We start from the raw sequence: 16154 nt of genomic DNA on the forward strand, positions 1-16154 counted from the left end.
CTTTATTTTTACCCTGTACCACTTGTTACTTCCTAACACACTCCATACTGATTTATTTATTGTCTTTCTCCTCCCTCTAGAATATTAGCTCTGGTAGGCAGGGCTTTTTGTCTGTTGTGTTGACTCCATGTGGATCTTTAACACCTGGCACATAGTACACACTCAATAAACACTTGTGGAATGAAGAATGAATGAATGAATGAAGTCTGTAGATCATAGTGATTAAGAAAATGTTGATAATCTGCCATTGCCCAACTGTGTGACATAACCTCTTTTGGCCTCAGTCTCCTTATTTACAAAATTAAGCTAATAATGGTAACTGGCTCATGGGATTGTTGTGTTGATTGACATGTACTCAGCAATGTTGACTGACCCATGGTGCCATCTGCACAGTACTACTGGTAGGCAGGTGGCTCAGAGCCCACTGAGCTCATGTACAGATTGGGAGACACTTCTGAGAGGCCCCTAGGGCTCTTCTTGCTCAGAGCCTTGGAGGGTACTGCAAGCTGAGGAGCAGGATCCTGATTCTGGGAGTTGCAGCCAGCTCTGCTGCTGGAAGTGTGTCATGAAGGGAGGGCCAATGAGGGAGGCCGGGGGCCTCAGGAGGGAAGTGGGTCACTCTGGGGCTGAGGAGCAGTCATTTTATTATACATAGATCCCTCTTGTAGGGGCCACTTTTCTAGGCCTGGAATCCGAGCAGTAAGCACAGTGTACAAAATAGTCCTGATCAGAAAAATCATTAAAATCCATTCTTTGACTCAGCAGAGCCTCAAAGGTGCCCCATGAGAGTAAGATCAGGCCCTTAGGATCACACCCATGTAATACCCAGATGAACAGAGGCCCCCAGGGGAAAGGGGTCTGCCCAGGGGTTACTCCTAGAGAGACATAGACCTGGGACCATATCAGGGCTTATGATCCCAAACCCAGGCTAGTTTCCTCCACAATTCGAGTCTGGGTGATATACTGAGCTAGCACATAGCCACTTGTGTTCATTAAGGAGCTAGCACCTAAAAAAGAGAAAAATTTCCCTTTCTTCCCAACCAGAGGCTGCAACTGCTACTTGTTCCTTGGCCTTCAGCCTGGAAGATTCACTTCCGACACCCTAGAGCTTGAGATTTCCTCTAAACAAGAAGGAAAGCTACTGGCTGCTTCCACGGGTCCCCCTTACTGGTCTGTGAGCGCCTCTTGACCCAGGATTTAACATAGGATTTCTATCAGCCCACATCCAAGGAAGACAGAAGGCAGCTTACAATAAAATGCACGTATCTAAACCTGCTACTAATAAAAATATTTAATAATACGTAAAAACTCAAGGGGAAAAAGGCCCAAATATGTCCAACGGGGGCTAAAGCAGTTTGTCTTGGTGATGAAGGGTTAAATTGATAAATGAGCTCCCAGCAGTGGGGGCCCAAAGGGAGTCTCCAGGATGCGGCCAAATGTCTTTTCAACTCCCCAGCAGCTGGCTCGAGGCTGGTGGAACAAGCGGGTTCCCCAGTTCCCTGGGCGGCCCAAATTCACACCTGGCTTTAGCCACGGACCCCACAGGGAACCACACCCTTGTGCTCAAGGTCTGTCCCTAGAGATTGGCCCTGGGCCAGGCCTGGGTGGTCTGCACTTGCTCTTCTCCTTCTGCTGAGCAGTGGTCTGTGGTCAGGACCCCCCAGGCTGCCTCAGAAGTGTGCTGGGGCTCATGGAATCCTGGCTGACTTTGGCATCTGTCCTGCTGCCGTCATGAGTCAGGGCTCAATAAGGAGAAAGCCCCGAGTGGCCAATTGCAGTGATTCAAAAGTGACTTAATTGATTTAATTCATTGAAAAGAGAGGAAGAGAAACCAAGCCCTTCTGAGGGCAGATTAAGTGCCTGCTTGGGTCATAAGTGCTATGGAGATGTCCCCAGCATGGTGGCTGTGGTTCAGGGGACTCAGCCCACACACCCACAGCCCAGGTCCATGGTGGGAGGGACGGGCAGTCCCTGGATCCTCCCTGTCTCAGGAGAACCAGCAGCCAGGGCTCACAGCAAAGCCATCGTGGTAAAGGATCAGACCTGGCTTTGGTGATAGTCTCAGAGAGCCAGGCCCTGGCGGATGGCAGCCCACGAGCTTCTCCATCAGGGTTGGTTGGGTCAGGAAGGCTGGGCGGATGTGGGGAGGAAGGGCCAGGGAGGGGAGGCTTTCTTACAGTCCAGAGGAGCCTTGGGAAAGGTCGGGCCAAGTCTTGCAGGCCCAGTGTCCCAGAAGCCACAAGGAGCAAAGATGGGAAGGGGAAGTCACTTGAGCTCTTTTCACTGAGAAAACCCAGGCTCAGCCTCACTAAGCTGCCCAGCCCTGTGGATCCCTGATGTGAAGGGGACAGACTCTCAAGGACCACTGACATCTGTCCAGCACTTGTGAGCCCCAGACACTGGGCTCAATGCTTCCCAGAGCTAATCCCATTTAATCCTCACAACTCTAAGAGGTAAGTAATGTCACCAACCCCATTTTGAAGGTGAAGAAACTGAGCTCAGAGAAGTTAAGAGACTGGCCCAAGGGCACACAGTGGAGTTAACAGTGGAGCCAAGAATTGAATTCAAGTTTGCTCAACTCCAGCACTTGGGCTGCTATTGTACACTTCTGGGAGACTCCCCTTTGATGATTGAGACACAACTCTTGCTCTTGGGGATACCCCGTCAAGGAAGAGACATGGTCTGTCCTTAAGAAACTTGGTCTAACGAGGAGCTCAGTCACTATTTTTAGGAGTCCCTAGGCTAATACTAAGGGCTGGAGGGTGGTCCCTAAGATCTGAAAGCTATAACCAGAAGGGGTGGGAGGAAGGATGCTCCTCTGTGGGCATCATCTTGAAGTGGACCCAAGGGATAAAGCTAGAAGAATCCTCCAGAATCTTCTCCTCTAAGGTTAAGCTCCACCAGCTCTACATGGACCACTTCTAGCAAAGGAGACAGGTAGGTACTCCCCACCTTCAGGGCGCTGGACCTGAAGGTAGGTGGAGGACTCCACCCTGGACCTGAGATATCAGAAGGGAGGGACGGACTATGATGCAGAGAGGGACCACAGCCTGGAAACCCTCTGGACACCTTCCAAGTCTGTGAGATGGGTCCATCTGCAACCAGGGCAGCACCCAACCAGAAGCCAGTCAGTCCACAACCAGAGTCAGAGGTCAGTCAACAATCAGGGTTTACACATCAGTCAGAGGTCAACTTGAGGTCTGCACTAAAAAATCAGGGTTAATGGTGCATCTCAGGCTAGGGTTGGGATCCACCTTTAAGAATATGGAAGGGAGAGGCTGGGAGATCCCAAGAACTGAGTCTGAATCAAGAGGCCACAGTGAGTCACAGGAATGACCGTCAGGATGACCCTCAGAGTCCAGCTGCCTGTGGGTCACCTGATAGGGATCAGGTACAAGGTGGGGCTGTGAAGTCCCCATGGTTGCCGGGAGCCTGCACCCAGCCCTGTAGTCTCCTCGCCCCTCATTCTTCCCAGTTGAGGTCATTCCATGGGCCCAGCAACCCCAGGCCTGGGAGGGGAAGCAGAGGATCCAAGGCGGCTCCCCCAGAGTGCTCATGAGTCACCATCCCTAAGACTAAAGCTCCTGGCCCAGCAGCTCAGGGTCCCCCACCGGGCTGCGGCCAGCTGCAGACCTCATATGCCAACAACGAAGAGTCAGTTAGTGGCCGAATCGCCAAGCCTTAAGTATGTGCCAGGGCGTGATTTATATGCACTGTTTCTTTTAACCCGATGGTGTTATCCCCATTTTACAGATGAGAAAACTGAGGATCAGAGTGGTTTAATACAGCACTTAAACGCAAGCACAGTTTTAGACTCAGGTGGTCAGCCTCATTACCACCACCATATGATTTAAGAGCAAGAAGGAAACTAACCCCCACTCTCACCCCACTCAAGCATACGGTGGCAATGCCAGAGGCCTCCCAACTCCCCACGACCCCTCCTCCTAAGCTCAAAACCAGGACAAAACCTCTATGGATGGAATTCCAAGCAGCAGCAAGGAGGCCATTGGAGAAGAGTGACTTACATGAACATCACCACTTTTCTTAATCTCTGAAATGCCACCAGCTCCTTTGCACCAGGGCCTTGCAGGGGGGGCCACCCAGGAGGCACTGGGCCGGCCTCTGGGGGTGGGGAGGGATGCTTTGGAAACTTCATGCATTTCTCCTTGATATTAATGAACCTGGGGCTACAGTACAGGATCGTGGGGACACGGGTTCCCGCAGGCAGTAAAGACAGTTCAAGGAAGCCAGGCACTTTCACTGTTCTGTTTATAAGAACAGAGAGCAGGTGACCAGCGTAGAGATTAGTGACTCTTTCAAGATAAGCAAACTGAGGCACCCTTGGGATAAATGTCACTCACAAATGCACTGGCAGATTCCTAGGGGACACTCAACCCTAGTACCCTTCTCTATTGCTGGAAACCCCCAATTTTGTCCTGAGGTTCATCATCCCAGGTGCTCAGGGAAGATACCCACCCCAGCCCCCAGCACTAATACTATTAGCAAGTGCAGGGGCTTCCGTGATGGATTCTGAGCCATCCTCTTTACTATCCTCTAATGAGATCCATGGACCATATAATTTCAAAAGAAAAAAAAAAAAAAGAAAGAAAAACAACGCAACAGCTTAACTAGCATAAAGGAGGACCGTGCAGGAAAAGTCATTTCTAATAAAGCACCTGTGTTGCGGTGCATACATGGTCCTGCAGGAACACACCCGAGGTGGCAGCAAAAGATACAGCCCTACCCGGGGGTGGCTCGTACACCACTGATGCTCTGAGATGCAGTGGGCGGTTCTCGGTCCAGTTCCAAAGAAAACCACAGAGTATTTTCCTTCAGTTTACCTAGTAATCTCAGGCAAGAACACTTCTATAAAATGGAGTTAGGGCCTGGACTTGGATAATAAAAAGCAGGGTTTTCACCTCTACAAATGACAGTGTGACAGTACAGGTCATGGAAGGGACAAACCATCCCATGCATTACAGGATATTCCAACTTCCTCCCCCTCGCCACCTCCACATATCATGGTGCCCATCACCGTGGCAATCCAAATGTGCCCACGGTTCCCTCTGCACCAAGCCAGTGGCATAAATTGATGGCAGGGTCTCCCTCCCCTGGCCTGAGCATGCCACACCATCTTGGCCAGTGGCTTGGGTGGGGAATGTTTCTTCATGGTTGAGAGAAGAGGGAACCACCCCTTTTCTTCAGCAGATGCCAACTTATCATTTGCCAACCTGAGGGAGACACTGTCATCTGTGGCCTTGGATAGAGGAAGGATGGAAAGTCTAAAGTCCTTGAAGGCTGGGGAGCTGCTGACCTGCTAGATCCAGCAGACCTAAGGTCACCCGAGATGGGACTCTCCGCTATATGAGAAGATGAACCTCTCTTGTGTAAGCTGCTCTGGAGTGGCCCCTCAGTCACTTGTAACCATGGGGTGCAGATTCAGGAAGTGACGTTTGCAGACCTCACGGCCACTCTGGAGATCAGAGCCTGGGTCTGACTTCAGGTGGTCCTCTCTCCTGCTCCTAAGAGATGGAAGCATCCAGATGGGGCCACAGCTCAGGGGAGCTTCCTGGCGTGGAGGAGGCTTCTGGAACCTCCGGAGGGGCACAGACCCTCGAGGGGGCAATCCCTGGGGATAGGAAGGGGACTGGTCCAGGAGTTCCTCAGGGCTGTCCCCTCCCCAGCTCCTCTGACTCAGGAGACACAGGGATTAGCAGCTGCATTCCTCACTGGTGTCATCCTTTATGCTTCTAAGTGCTTTACAGGCACCAATTAGCTGCCAACTGCCCCACCCGAGGGTGCCTGCCGAGCACTCAGGGCTACTGAGTGTGACACGGGGGCAGGAGGAAAGCTCATCATCCCTGAGCACCAGAGGCCTCCCTGGGGAAGCCCTTGCTTGGCCTCCAAGAAGAAGACTGGAGAGATGGTCAAAGCATGCTGAGATGACCCACAGCAGGGAGATGTCACATGACAGAGGGTGCAGCCATGCAGGCAGGGCCTGTGGACCCCAGGACAGAGGGATTCTAAGCTCTCTCCCAGAACTGCAAGAGCCAATGGCAATACACCAAGTGATCCTCTCCCTGAAGGCTTCCCGTGGCAGACAGAGTCAGTGGGCTTGAGTTTGGTCCTCCCTGGGGCCACACTGCACAGCTGCCTTCATGGACATGGACAATGTCCCAGGCCCAAGTTCTCTGGGGCTTTGACATCCAGGAAGAAAGCAGGACACACTCTGAAGCCCGGACTTAGTTGCCTCTTGGTCTATTGCATGCAATCCATCATTCTTATGCTCAAGAAACTGCCATGGCTCCCTGCAGATCCACAGATCCAATCCAAGTCCACCATCTGAGCTCAAGGGGCCCCTCAACCTTGTCCCACTTATTTATAAACACCAACACCAAGGCTCCAACAGGCTAATTTCACAGATCCCTGGATGTCCCCACCTGTGCACCATTGCTCAAACTGTGTCCCCAATCTGGAATGGCCACCATCCTCCCCAAGGGCACTCACTTCCTCTACAAATACCACCCATCTCTCAACACCTGATTCTCTTCTCACAAACTCCATCAAGGTCTACAGAGCTTTCTCAGTCCCCGTGACTCCTCGGTCTTCAAAGCAGAGGGGAGATCCGACTGTAAATTCAACCAGTCTTCAGTTACTACCCCGAACAGTTATTTGTGTCTGACATTCCTATTCATCATTCCAGCGTTTGCGTTCTCGCCACCCACCTCCACTCTACTGAAGACTTCTGGAGGATGGAGACCCCTCTTACTCACACATTCCCAGCACCTAGCATGATGCTGGCAACCGCCTGGTTTGAGCTCAGAGAACATTCTGTGGTTTTGCATTGCCTTACCTCCAAGGAGTGACTCAGTGGTGAAATTTCTTATACAGAGATAAGAGGATGAGGGGGCAGTTGAAGGAAGTGTCCCTCCCTCAAATCATTATCATTAATGGGCACCTGTCGTATGCCTATGTCACAAAGTAATGGAGGAGCCAATCTCCTCCCATCTGGGTTGACGGAGCCAGCTCTGCAAGCCAGAGACGCAAACAGAAAAAGGAAGAGGCAACCTGACATGGATGTGGGATGGAGACCAGGAGGGAGCAAGGCAGAGATACGGTGAAGAAGGGCCAGGGCCAGAGGAGGACGGGGCAAGCAGAGTGAGGCAGAGACCCAGAGAGATGGACCAACAGGACAGGGAGGGAGAGAAGGCAGCCAACAAAGCTGAGAGAGGAAGAAGAGCAGAGGGCGCGTGCCCCTCCCTCCCCAGCTGCCTCCCAGCCGCTGGGCTCTGCATCCTCAGAGCTGCTCCTGAAACTCCTGCATGTTGGGGCAAGAGGTCGGAGGAGGAGAGCCAAACTGGAAGGCAGCCCAAGGACCTGTTGCCAGGAAGGTGTGCACCCAGGAAGATGGCAGTGACAAGGACACATTGCGCTGTCCTGTGGCCACCATCACCCTAGGTCCTCTCCTTTGGAGCCAAGGGGTAGCTTCTGCACCTGGGTGGCCAAGCTGGGCTGGACAGGGAGTCCTTCTTCAAGGCTTGGCTCAGGTGCCTGCTGGGGACAGGGAAAGGGAGTGTCCCAGGTGAGACCATTGGCGACTGGGGGGGGGGGGATCAGGAACCAAAGGAAAGCTGGGATTAAAGTTTCAGTACTCTGCCTCGAAAGTGCCAGGCATTGTGTAGGCCAGGATTCCTGGGTGCTGAGTAAGGCTGCTATCCCAGCTTGGATAGGGAGAGAGAGACACTGGCCTCGGCTGGTATGAGGTGGGCAGGCGACAGACAGCCCAACTGCCCCTGGCAGGGGACCACGGCCCCACCGCCACTTCCTTTTATTATGTGGCCCCTTCCTGAGCACCCATTGCCTGAGGGCTCAGACCCCAGCTAATAAGAATGAGTGAGACTTGGGGGTCCTGGGACATCTGGGTCCTATATGTGTGGTGGGGTAAAAGGGAGCAAGGAAGCCTAGAAAAAAAAGAGAGAGAGAGAGAGAGAGAGAGACTTAGAAAGACAGGGACTGAAGAGCTGCCAGAAGACTGGCTGGCCAAGCTACGCTGTGCATTCATGCATTTAAGCCACACGATTGACACAGAAATAAAATGGGAACCAATCGGAAACCAGCATGTGCGGACAAATCCTAACCCAGATCACAGACTGAACCCTGAAACTGGCCTCAGACTAAACTTTAACCCTGGCCACAGACTCACTGCTAAACCTGTCCTCAGACTCACCCCTAATCCCAACTATTCCAGCTGCACCGAGTCTGATCCTGGCTAATGGCCATCTCAGAACTCTGTTTCTGTCTCCAAAGGTACAGGAAAAGCCTGTGTTGATGTTTTGGGAAATTCCCCACCACTCTCCCCACCAAGCACACAGCAGAGGAGCTGGGTGGAACAGCATTGGACGGCACGTTGGTCATGGTTGCAAAGCTGTTAGAAGTCCATAGTTTGCTCTGTCAAGGCCCAGTGCCTGCCACAGATGGGTCCCTCTCCTCCCCACCACCCTGTCTCCCACTCTTCCCTGACTCTGGGCTCCTGCCCATCTCAGGGTCCTTTCTATCCTCCTGCTAAAGGCTCATGGCCTGGAATTTGGCCCCCAGTGTGGTGCTGCTAAGGTGGTAGGGCCCTTAGGAGGTGGGGCCTAGTGGAAGGTGACAAGGTCAAGGGGGCTTCACCTTCACATATAGATCTACACTGCCTCACAGAAGTGGATCAGGTCTTCTGTGACAAGACTCATTCTCACAAGAGCAGGTCATTATAAAATGAGTCTACTCCATGTCCTGGCCTCTTCTGCATGCAGCCAGACTCCCTGTCCGCTTCTCCACCATGTTGTAAAATGGCCAGATAGCAGCACCATGCTGTTTGGTGCTTTTTCTTTTTTCTTTCTTTCTTTCTTTTTTTTTTTTTTTTTTTGATACCAAGATATTTAACCCAGGAGTGTTTAACCACTGAGCAACTTTCCCAGTCCTTTTTATATTTTATTTTCAGATAGGATCTCACTAAGTTGCTTGGGGCCTTGCTAAGTTGCTGAGGCTGGCTTTGAATTTGGATCCTCCTGCCTTAGCCTCCCAATCCATAGGATTACAGATGTGCATCCTGGGCCGCCCTCCTCCTCCTCCTCCTCCTCCTCCTCCTCTTCCTCCTCCTCCTCCTCCTCCTCTTCCTCCTCCTCCTCCTCTTCTTTTTTTGTTTCTTTTAGATATACATGACAGCAGAGTGTATTTTGATGTATTGTACATACATGGAGTAGAACTTATTCTAATTAGGATCCCATTCTTGTGGTTATACATGATGTGGAGTTTTATAATCTCTTCTTTATACATTACCTGATATCAGGTATTCTGAGACAGCGATACAAAACTGAGACACCCTGTCCTAGCTTTATAGTCCAATCATACCAGTCAAGAAAAACTCTCACCTTCTCCCCCTGACCAGTCCCAGTCAGAAAGTTCTAGCGGTCCTTGAACTTCTACAGCAATGACCCACTTATCTTCTATTGTCTTCTTAAACTATATTTTCATTTGCAGAAGGACTGCATATAAGACATACACTCAAATTAATTATCTCCCTGAGGAGATATCAGTTTTTCTCACTATAAACAATACTGCAGTGAACATTTCTATGATTTTTCTCTATGTACTGACATACTTTTAAAATGTTTCTTCAAATAGAGGAATACTCTAAACACAATTTTAAAAGCAAAAGTCAAAAAACTCGTGGTAAAAACTAACACTGACCTTCCGCCTTCCACCCGTTCCCCTGGCATCCCTTTGATTTCAGATATTTAACCACAGACATTTAAATAATTTATGTTCTATTTTCTGGATCAATAAAATTTAGACATCATCCATTGACTTCCTACTAGGAAAGACGTAAAGGACGTGCTGTTCTACCTCCACAAACGTTTCTCCTTTCCCTGGCCCTCTAATAGCGTTGAATGACAACACTTCATTTCCTCATATGAGCTGGGTAGGATGTTATGATTGCATTTCTTTTTCAATGCAATTTTCAGTCCTTCCTGGAGTCAATAATCGCCTCATTTTTTATTTACCTAGGTTTCTCAGACCATATTGCCAATTCTCCCCAAACTTCCTGAGAGAACCACAAAACCTCTCTAAATGAGGTCGCCATCTCAAGCCATCTTCCACTGTATTTTATCTTGGGGGTTTCCTTGTGTTGGTATGTCAGTACTCGGATCCACCATACCACGGCTCTTTTATTAACGTCTTATGGGTTCAGATGTTTTTATTCTACCCTCAAGATTGATTATTTGGCTGGGTATAAAATTCTAAATTTAAACTTTAAAGAGCCCTTCTACTAAAATACAGCCAGATCCTAGAAAAATTATCTTAAACACAATTTTTATTTTGTAACCATACTCACAAAACAGAATGGAGTTAAAAATACCAAAGTCAGGAAATTATTCTTCCATCATTCAGATCTATAATTTAGGTCAGGTATTCCCCACACTGGCATCACATTAGAATCAGCAATGGAGCTTTAACGTAAGTACTGCTACCCCAGAATAATGATTTTATTGGTCTACAGTGAGGATGAGCATAAATTGTGCTTGTGTGTGTGTGTGTGTGTGTGTGAGAGAGAGAGAGAGAGAGAGAGAGAGAGAAACTTTTAGACATATAGGATGCTTTTTAAAAATTATTGTGGTAAAGTGTGCATAACATAAAATTCCTCTCTTAACCACTCCAGCTCAGTAGCTTTCAGCACATGCACATTGTTGTCACCACAATCACTGCCATTCACCCCCAGAAATTTTTCATCTTCCCAAATGGAAACTCTGTACCCATTAAATTCGGATTGCCCACTCCTCCCTATCCCCAGCCCCTCACCACCCTTACTCTACTTCCTGCCTCTATTTCTTTGACTCCTCTAAGTATTGCATTTAAGTGGAATCACATAGCATTTGTTCTTTCATGACTAGCATATTTCCCTTAGCATGTTGATCTCAAGGTTCATCCTATGGCAGAACATGTCAGACTTTCTTTCCTTTTTAAAGCAGAATAATGTTTCGTTGTATGTATACACCTTCATCCATCAATGGACATTGAGTTGCTTCTACCTTTTGAATGTTGTGAATACTGATGCTATGAATGTGGCTGCACATATATTTGTTTGAGTTTCTGCTTCCAGTTCTTTAGGGTATATATACTCAGACATGGAACTGCTAAAACATATGCTGATTTTATGCATATTTTTTGGAGAGACCACAATACTGGTTTTCATAGCCGCTGTGCTATTTTATATTTCCACCAGCAATGCAGAAGGTTTCCAATTCTCCACACCCTTGCCAATATTTGTTACCTTCTGGTGGAGTTTTGGAGGGTTCTGTTTGTTTTGGGTACTAGGCATTCTAATGGATGTGAAAGAGTATCTCATTATGGGTTTTGATTTTTTCCCCCTAAAGATTAGTTGAGTACCTTTCCATGTGTTTTTTGACCTTATGTATATCTTCTTTGCAGAAATGCCTACTCAAGTTCTTTGTTTGTAAATCAGGTTGTTTGATTTTTTGTTGCATTATAAGAATTCTTTACAAATTCTGTAGAGTAATCCCTTATTAAATATATGACATACAAATTATTTCTTCCCATTCCACGAGTTTCCCTTTCATCCAGGTGATAGTGCCTTTTCGATGTATAAAATATTTTAAATTTGTTAAAATTCCTTTTATTTATTTTTTATTTTATTGCCTATGCTTTGGGTATCATGTCCAAAAAAAGAATTACCAAGTTAAATGTCATGGAACCTCTGCCCTGTTTTCTTCCAAGAGTTTTATAGTTTTTGTTGCTACATTGAGGTCTTTGATCCATTTTGAGTTAATTTGTGTATATAGTATAATGTAAATGTCCACTTGCTTTCTTTTGCATGGGGACTTTTGTCTTTTCTTTTTTGAGTGCATATGGCATCCTTACTGAAGGATGAATGTGAAGGTTTTTTTCTGGGTTCTATTCCATGGGTGTGTATGTGTATCTTTACGGGTGTACTATTCTGTTTTCATTGCTGTGGTTTTATGGTAGGTTTTAAAAACATCAAATGTGAAACTTCCAGCTCGTTTTTCTTTTCCAACATTGTTTTGACAACTCAGGATCCCTTGAGATTCCATGTCAGTTTTACAGTGGATTTGTCTATTTCTGAAAAAAATGTTATTAGGATTCAGATAAGGACTGCATTGTCTTTGTAGATAGCTTTAGGTAGTATCATCATCTTGACATTATTAAGTCTTCTAATCCAGGCACAGACTGTTTTAAACTCACACACACACACACAAAAAAAAAACGGCTGGATAAAGCAGAATTCATGTCCTTTAATTTGCCTCTATCAGTTGCTTTGTGGGCTAATGGGGATTATAAATATTTTTCATTATAGTATTTGTCAATAATGAATAGACATTTCCTCCAACTCAATGGTTTCTAATTAGGGTTAGAAACCATTGTCAGTTGTTAGTTGAGAGATTTTGTTTTGTCTTGTAGTAACCAAAATCCCTTTTGCCCTTTCCCTAAGATATGCTGAGTCATAATTTCTAGGGATATAAAAATAAAACAAAATCTATCCCTAGGTAAAAGTTTAAATAAATAAATAAATAAAAAGCAAACCGAAAGAATCAGAAAACAAAAAATTCTGAAACATAAAACTAGAAAAGATGAAACATAAATAACTATGTAAAAAGAGGTATCCCTGAGGACAAATACAAATGTTGGCATTATGACAGAAAAACAGAGTAATCAGCCACAAAACTCGATTTTAAAGAGAAAGGTAATTCCCATAGAGTTCAATAGACTAAATTCACTTGCTAAATGATAGATATGGTCAGATTCAACTTTAGAAAATCTTATCTATGTTCTGTTATAAAATGGCAGATATAAAACAGGAAGACAGAGGAAGGCTGAAAGTAAAATGAAGATAAAAATCTCTAAGCCAATTCGAAGAAGATACAGGGAGAAAGCTAAATCAACTAAAGAAACTTTAAGATTCGAAGCATCATTAAGGATTAAAAAATTACTTCATAATGAGAAAAAGTTTAATGCACTGAACTGTTTATACCTATTCAAATAGATGACAGATACAGGGAGAAGGGACAAATCCACCAACAGAAGTGAACACTTTCAACACATCTCAACTACTTACGGCTAAAGAAGAATAAAAATCAATAAGATGTATAGGATTCGCACAACACACTAAAGAAGCTTGATTTAATGGATGTTTCTAGAACTCAGCATTCACAATCAGAGGATATATAGGTTTTTGTTTAAGCATACATGAATGATTTACAACAACTGATTACACGCCAGAGCGTAAAGGAAACCAAACACAATTCAAAGAATCACTATAATTACAAACTACGATCTCTGTTTATAATGCTGTAAAATTAGAACACAATGACAAAATGTGATTGTTACAGAAACATATTTCTAAATAATGGCTCAAAAAAATAACACCCTGTCTCAAAATTTAAAAATTAAAAAATGGCTGGAGATGTGGTTAGGTTAGGCACCCCTGGATTCAATCCCTGATACCAAATAAATAAATAAATAAATAATAAAAATTTTAAAATGTCAAAAAGAGATTGCAAACTAATGATTTAAGCTTCTACCTTTAAAAACTTTTTAAAATTTTAATTCAAATCAGTTAAATAGACTAAATTCACTTGCTAAATTTTAAAAGGAAACAGAAAAACGATAAGGAAAATCAATGACACCAAAAACTAGTTTCTTTAAAATACAGGAAGTAAGAACTGACACCTCAACTGTGATATCTAAACCTAACAAAGACTACAAAATACGTCAAACCAATATCCTGCATGATACGTATAATGCTACTTACAATGTTAAGCCTAAAAAGATCCTTTAAAATTTTTAGCAAATGGAATCCAGCAATGTATCTCTAATACGGCTGACACAGCACAGCCAAGGGGAGTTTATTCCAGGAACGTAAAGTTGGTTTAACATTCAGAAATCAATACATTTAATTTAGCATATGTGGCAGACTGGAAAATGTCACCAAAAGACATTCATATCCTAATTCTTGGAACCTATAAATTTACATTAATTTATTTGGAAAAGGAATCCTTGCAGATGAGATGAAATAAGATTCTGAGATGAGGGAATTATCCTGGATTCTTTGAGAGAGACTTAAAAGCTATCACAGTCCTTGGATGAGAGGGCAGAGGGATCATACAGAGAGGAAGCAATGTGGCCACAGAGGCAGAGGCTGTCATTATAGGGCCACAAATCAAGGAACCCCAACAGCAGACTTCAGAGAACAGAGCTTCTGTCACCTGCCAGGGTGGGAAGGAGGTAGGCACTCAAGGGTGCAGATTTGGAGAAGAGACCTTGAGGTCTCACTGCCTCTTAAACAGCTTTCATGTGAGCCACACACATCCCCTCCCTCACCTCCATTTCTTGGGTCTTTAAGATTCTGGGGCAAAATCCAGGTGAGTAAATTGCACCTCGTCTACTGACCTTGCAGCTCATGGACTTGTGTTGCTCCTTTCTCGTCTCCCATTCTCCCCAGCCTTGTGGGTTCAAGCCTTTTAAAACCATCCTCTCACTGTAACTTTACTGGGATTTGGGGTGGGGTGGGAAAGCAAAATTGAACACACATGTTCCGTTTGACATTTTCTCTTCATGCACCTGGTGTTTCAACTCCCCGAACTGTGTTGACAACTTTATCCCAATGTCTTCTTCTTGTGACTTTGCACTTCTCTTTTAATGTTGTCAGTCTAGTGGGGTTTTCAGAGACGGCAGAGGAAAAGCCCTGTATTTATTTCACCATGTTTAACTCAAAGCATCTCCTAGATGGGTCGGCTGGCCCTCCAGGAGGGTTGTACTGATGAATGCGCAAATCAGTGGGTTATGGAAGCGCCCATCTCTCTATATCCTGACAGGTTTATTTCTTCCTTTAAATCTTAGCTAGTTTGTTAAGGGGGGGGATCCCATTTTGCGTTTATTAATACTGAATATCAGTTTTTAACATATTTGTTGAGTTTTAATTTTGTGAAATGGCCTGCACCTGCTAATTTTCCTATTTTACAATTAGGCCGTTCATTTTCTTACTGATTTTTAAGAACACTTTGTATATTTTTACTGCAAAAAGAATCTCCATTTGACTGTGTTTTTTTTTTTTCCTTTTGGTACTGGGGATTGAATTCAGAGGCACTCAACCACTGAGCCACATCCTCAACCCTATTTTGTATTTTATTTAGAGACAGGGTCTCACTGAGTTGCCTAGCACCTTGTTTTTGCTGGGGCTGGCTTTGAACTTGTGAACCTCCTGCCTCAGCCTCCTGAGCCAGTGGGATTACAGCCAGACTCAATTTGCCATATTTTTCTTTTAATTTTTTCATCATAATAATCTTCACAATAAGAATTTATTCTTTCTACATAGTCAAATCTATCAGTAGCTTACTTTATTGCTTTTGCTTTAGTGCCAAGAGTAGAAAGTATTTCTTTCAGAGATAGTAAGAAAAATATACAATATTCTCTTTTAAGATATTAATGATATAATTTTTCTCATTGAAATAAATAATAAATGTGAAGTTTATTTTTTATAAGAAATAACTATAAAGAATTCAACCATATTTTTTCTTTACAAAGAAGCCAATTTGCAAATACCAATGAACAGATAATCCACCCCTTTACTATTGATAGGAAATCTTATCTTTATACTAACTTCTTAGAAACATTTGTCTTGGTTTGAACTTTCTATTTTCTTTCACTTTTACAGTTGTATATTTGGATGTTTTACTACACCACTCTATTCATTATAGTTTTAAAATATATTTTATTATTTGATAGAGCAACTAACTTCTCATTACTTCCCTTTTCATATTTTTATTGACTGTTCTTTCATATCAAATCTTGGCAGAAATTTTAGAACATTTTTTTCAAGTTGAAAAAAATCATTGAGTTTAGTCAACTTCATATTCAATTAATAAATTAATTGGAGGAGATTAATATAGTTATGATACAGTCTTCCCATATGGAAATTAAATGTGGGTCTGGAGATATAGCTGAGGCACTGGGTTCAATTCTTCTTCTTTTTTTTCTGGGTTCAATTCTTATCAATCACCTCAAAAAAGAAAGAAAGAAATTGAATGTGATATCTATTTCTGTAATTATTGCTACTAGATTGAATTCAATAAACT

At 44.6% G+C, this 16154-nt stretch overlaps 1 long non-coding RNA gene across 1 annotated transcript in view; it reads right to left on the reverse strand.

The window, feature by feature from the left end:
- Positions 1-6817, reverse strand: part of LOC114091811 (uncharacterized) — a 51754-nt gene extending 44937 nt beyond the window's left edge. Inside the window, exon 1 of the long non-coding RNA XR_003582556.2 lies at positions 6726-6817. This is a non-coding gene — a long non-coding RNA (uncharacterized lncRNA). The remainder of the gene's footprint in view (positions 1-6725) is intronic.
- Between the last annotated feature and the right edge of the window lie 9337 nt (positions 6818-16154).

This window comes from Marmota flaviventris, chromosome 14 (genome assembly GCF_047511675.1).
Source record: "Marmota flaviventris isolate mMarFla1 chromosome 14, mMarFla1.hap1, whole genome shotgun sequence".
NCBI lineage: Eukaryota > Metazoa > Chordata > Mammalia > Rodentia > Sciuridae > Marmota > Marmota flaviventris.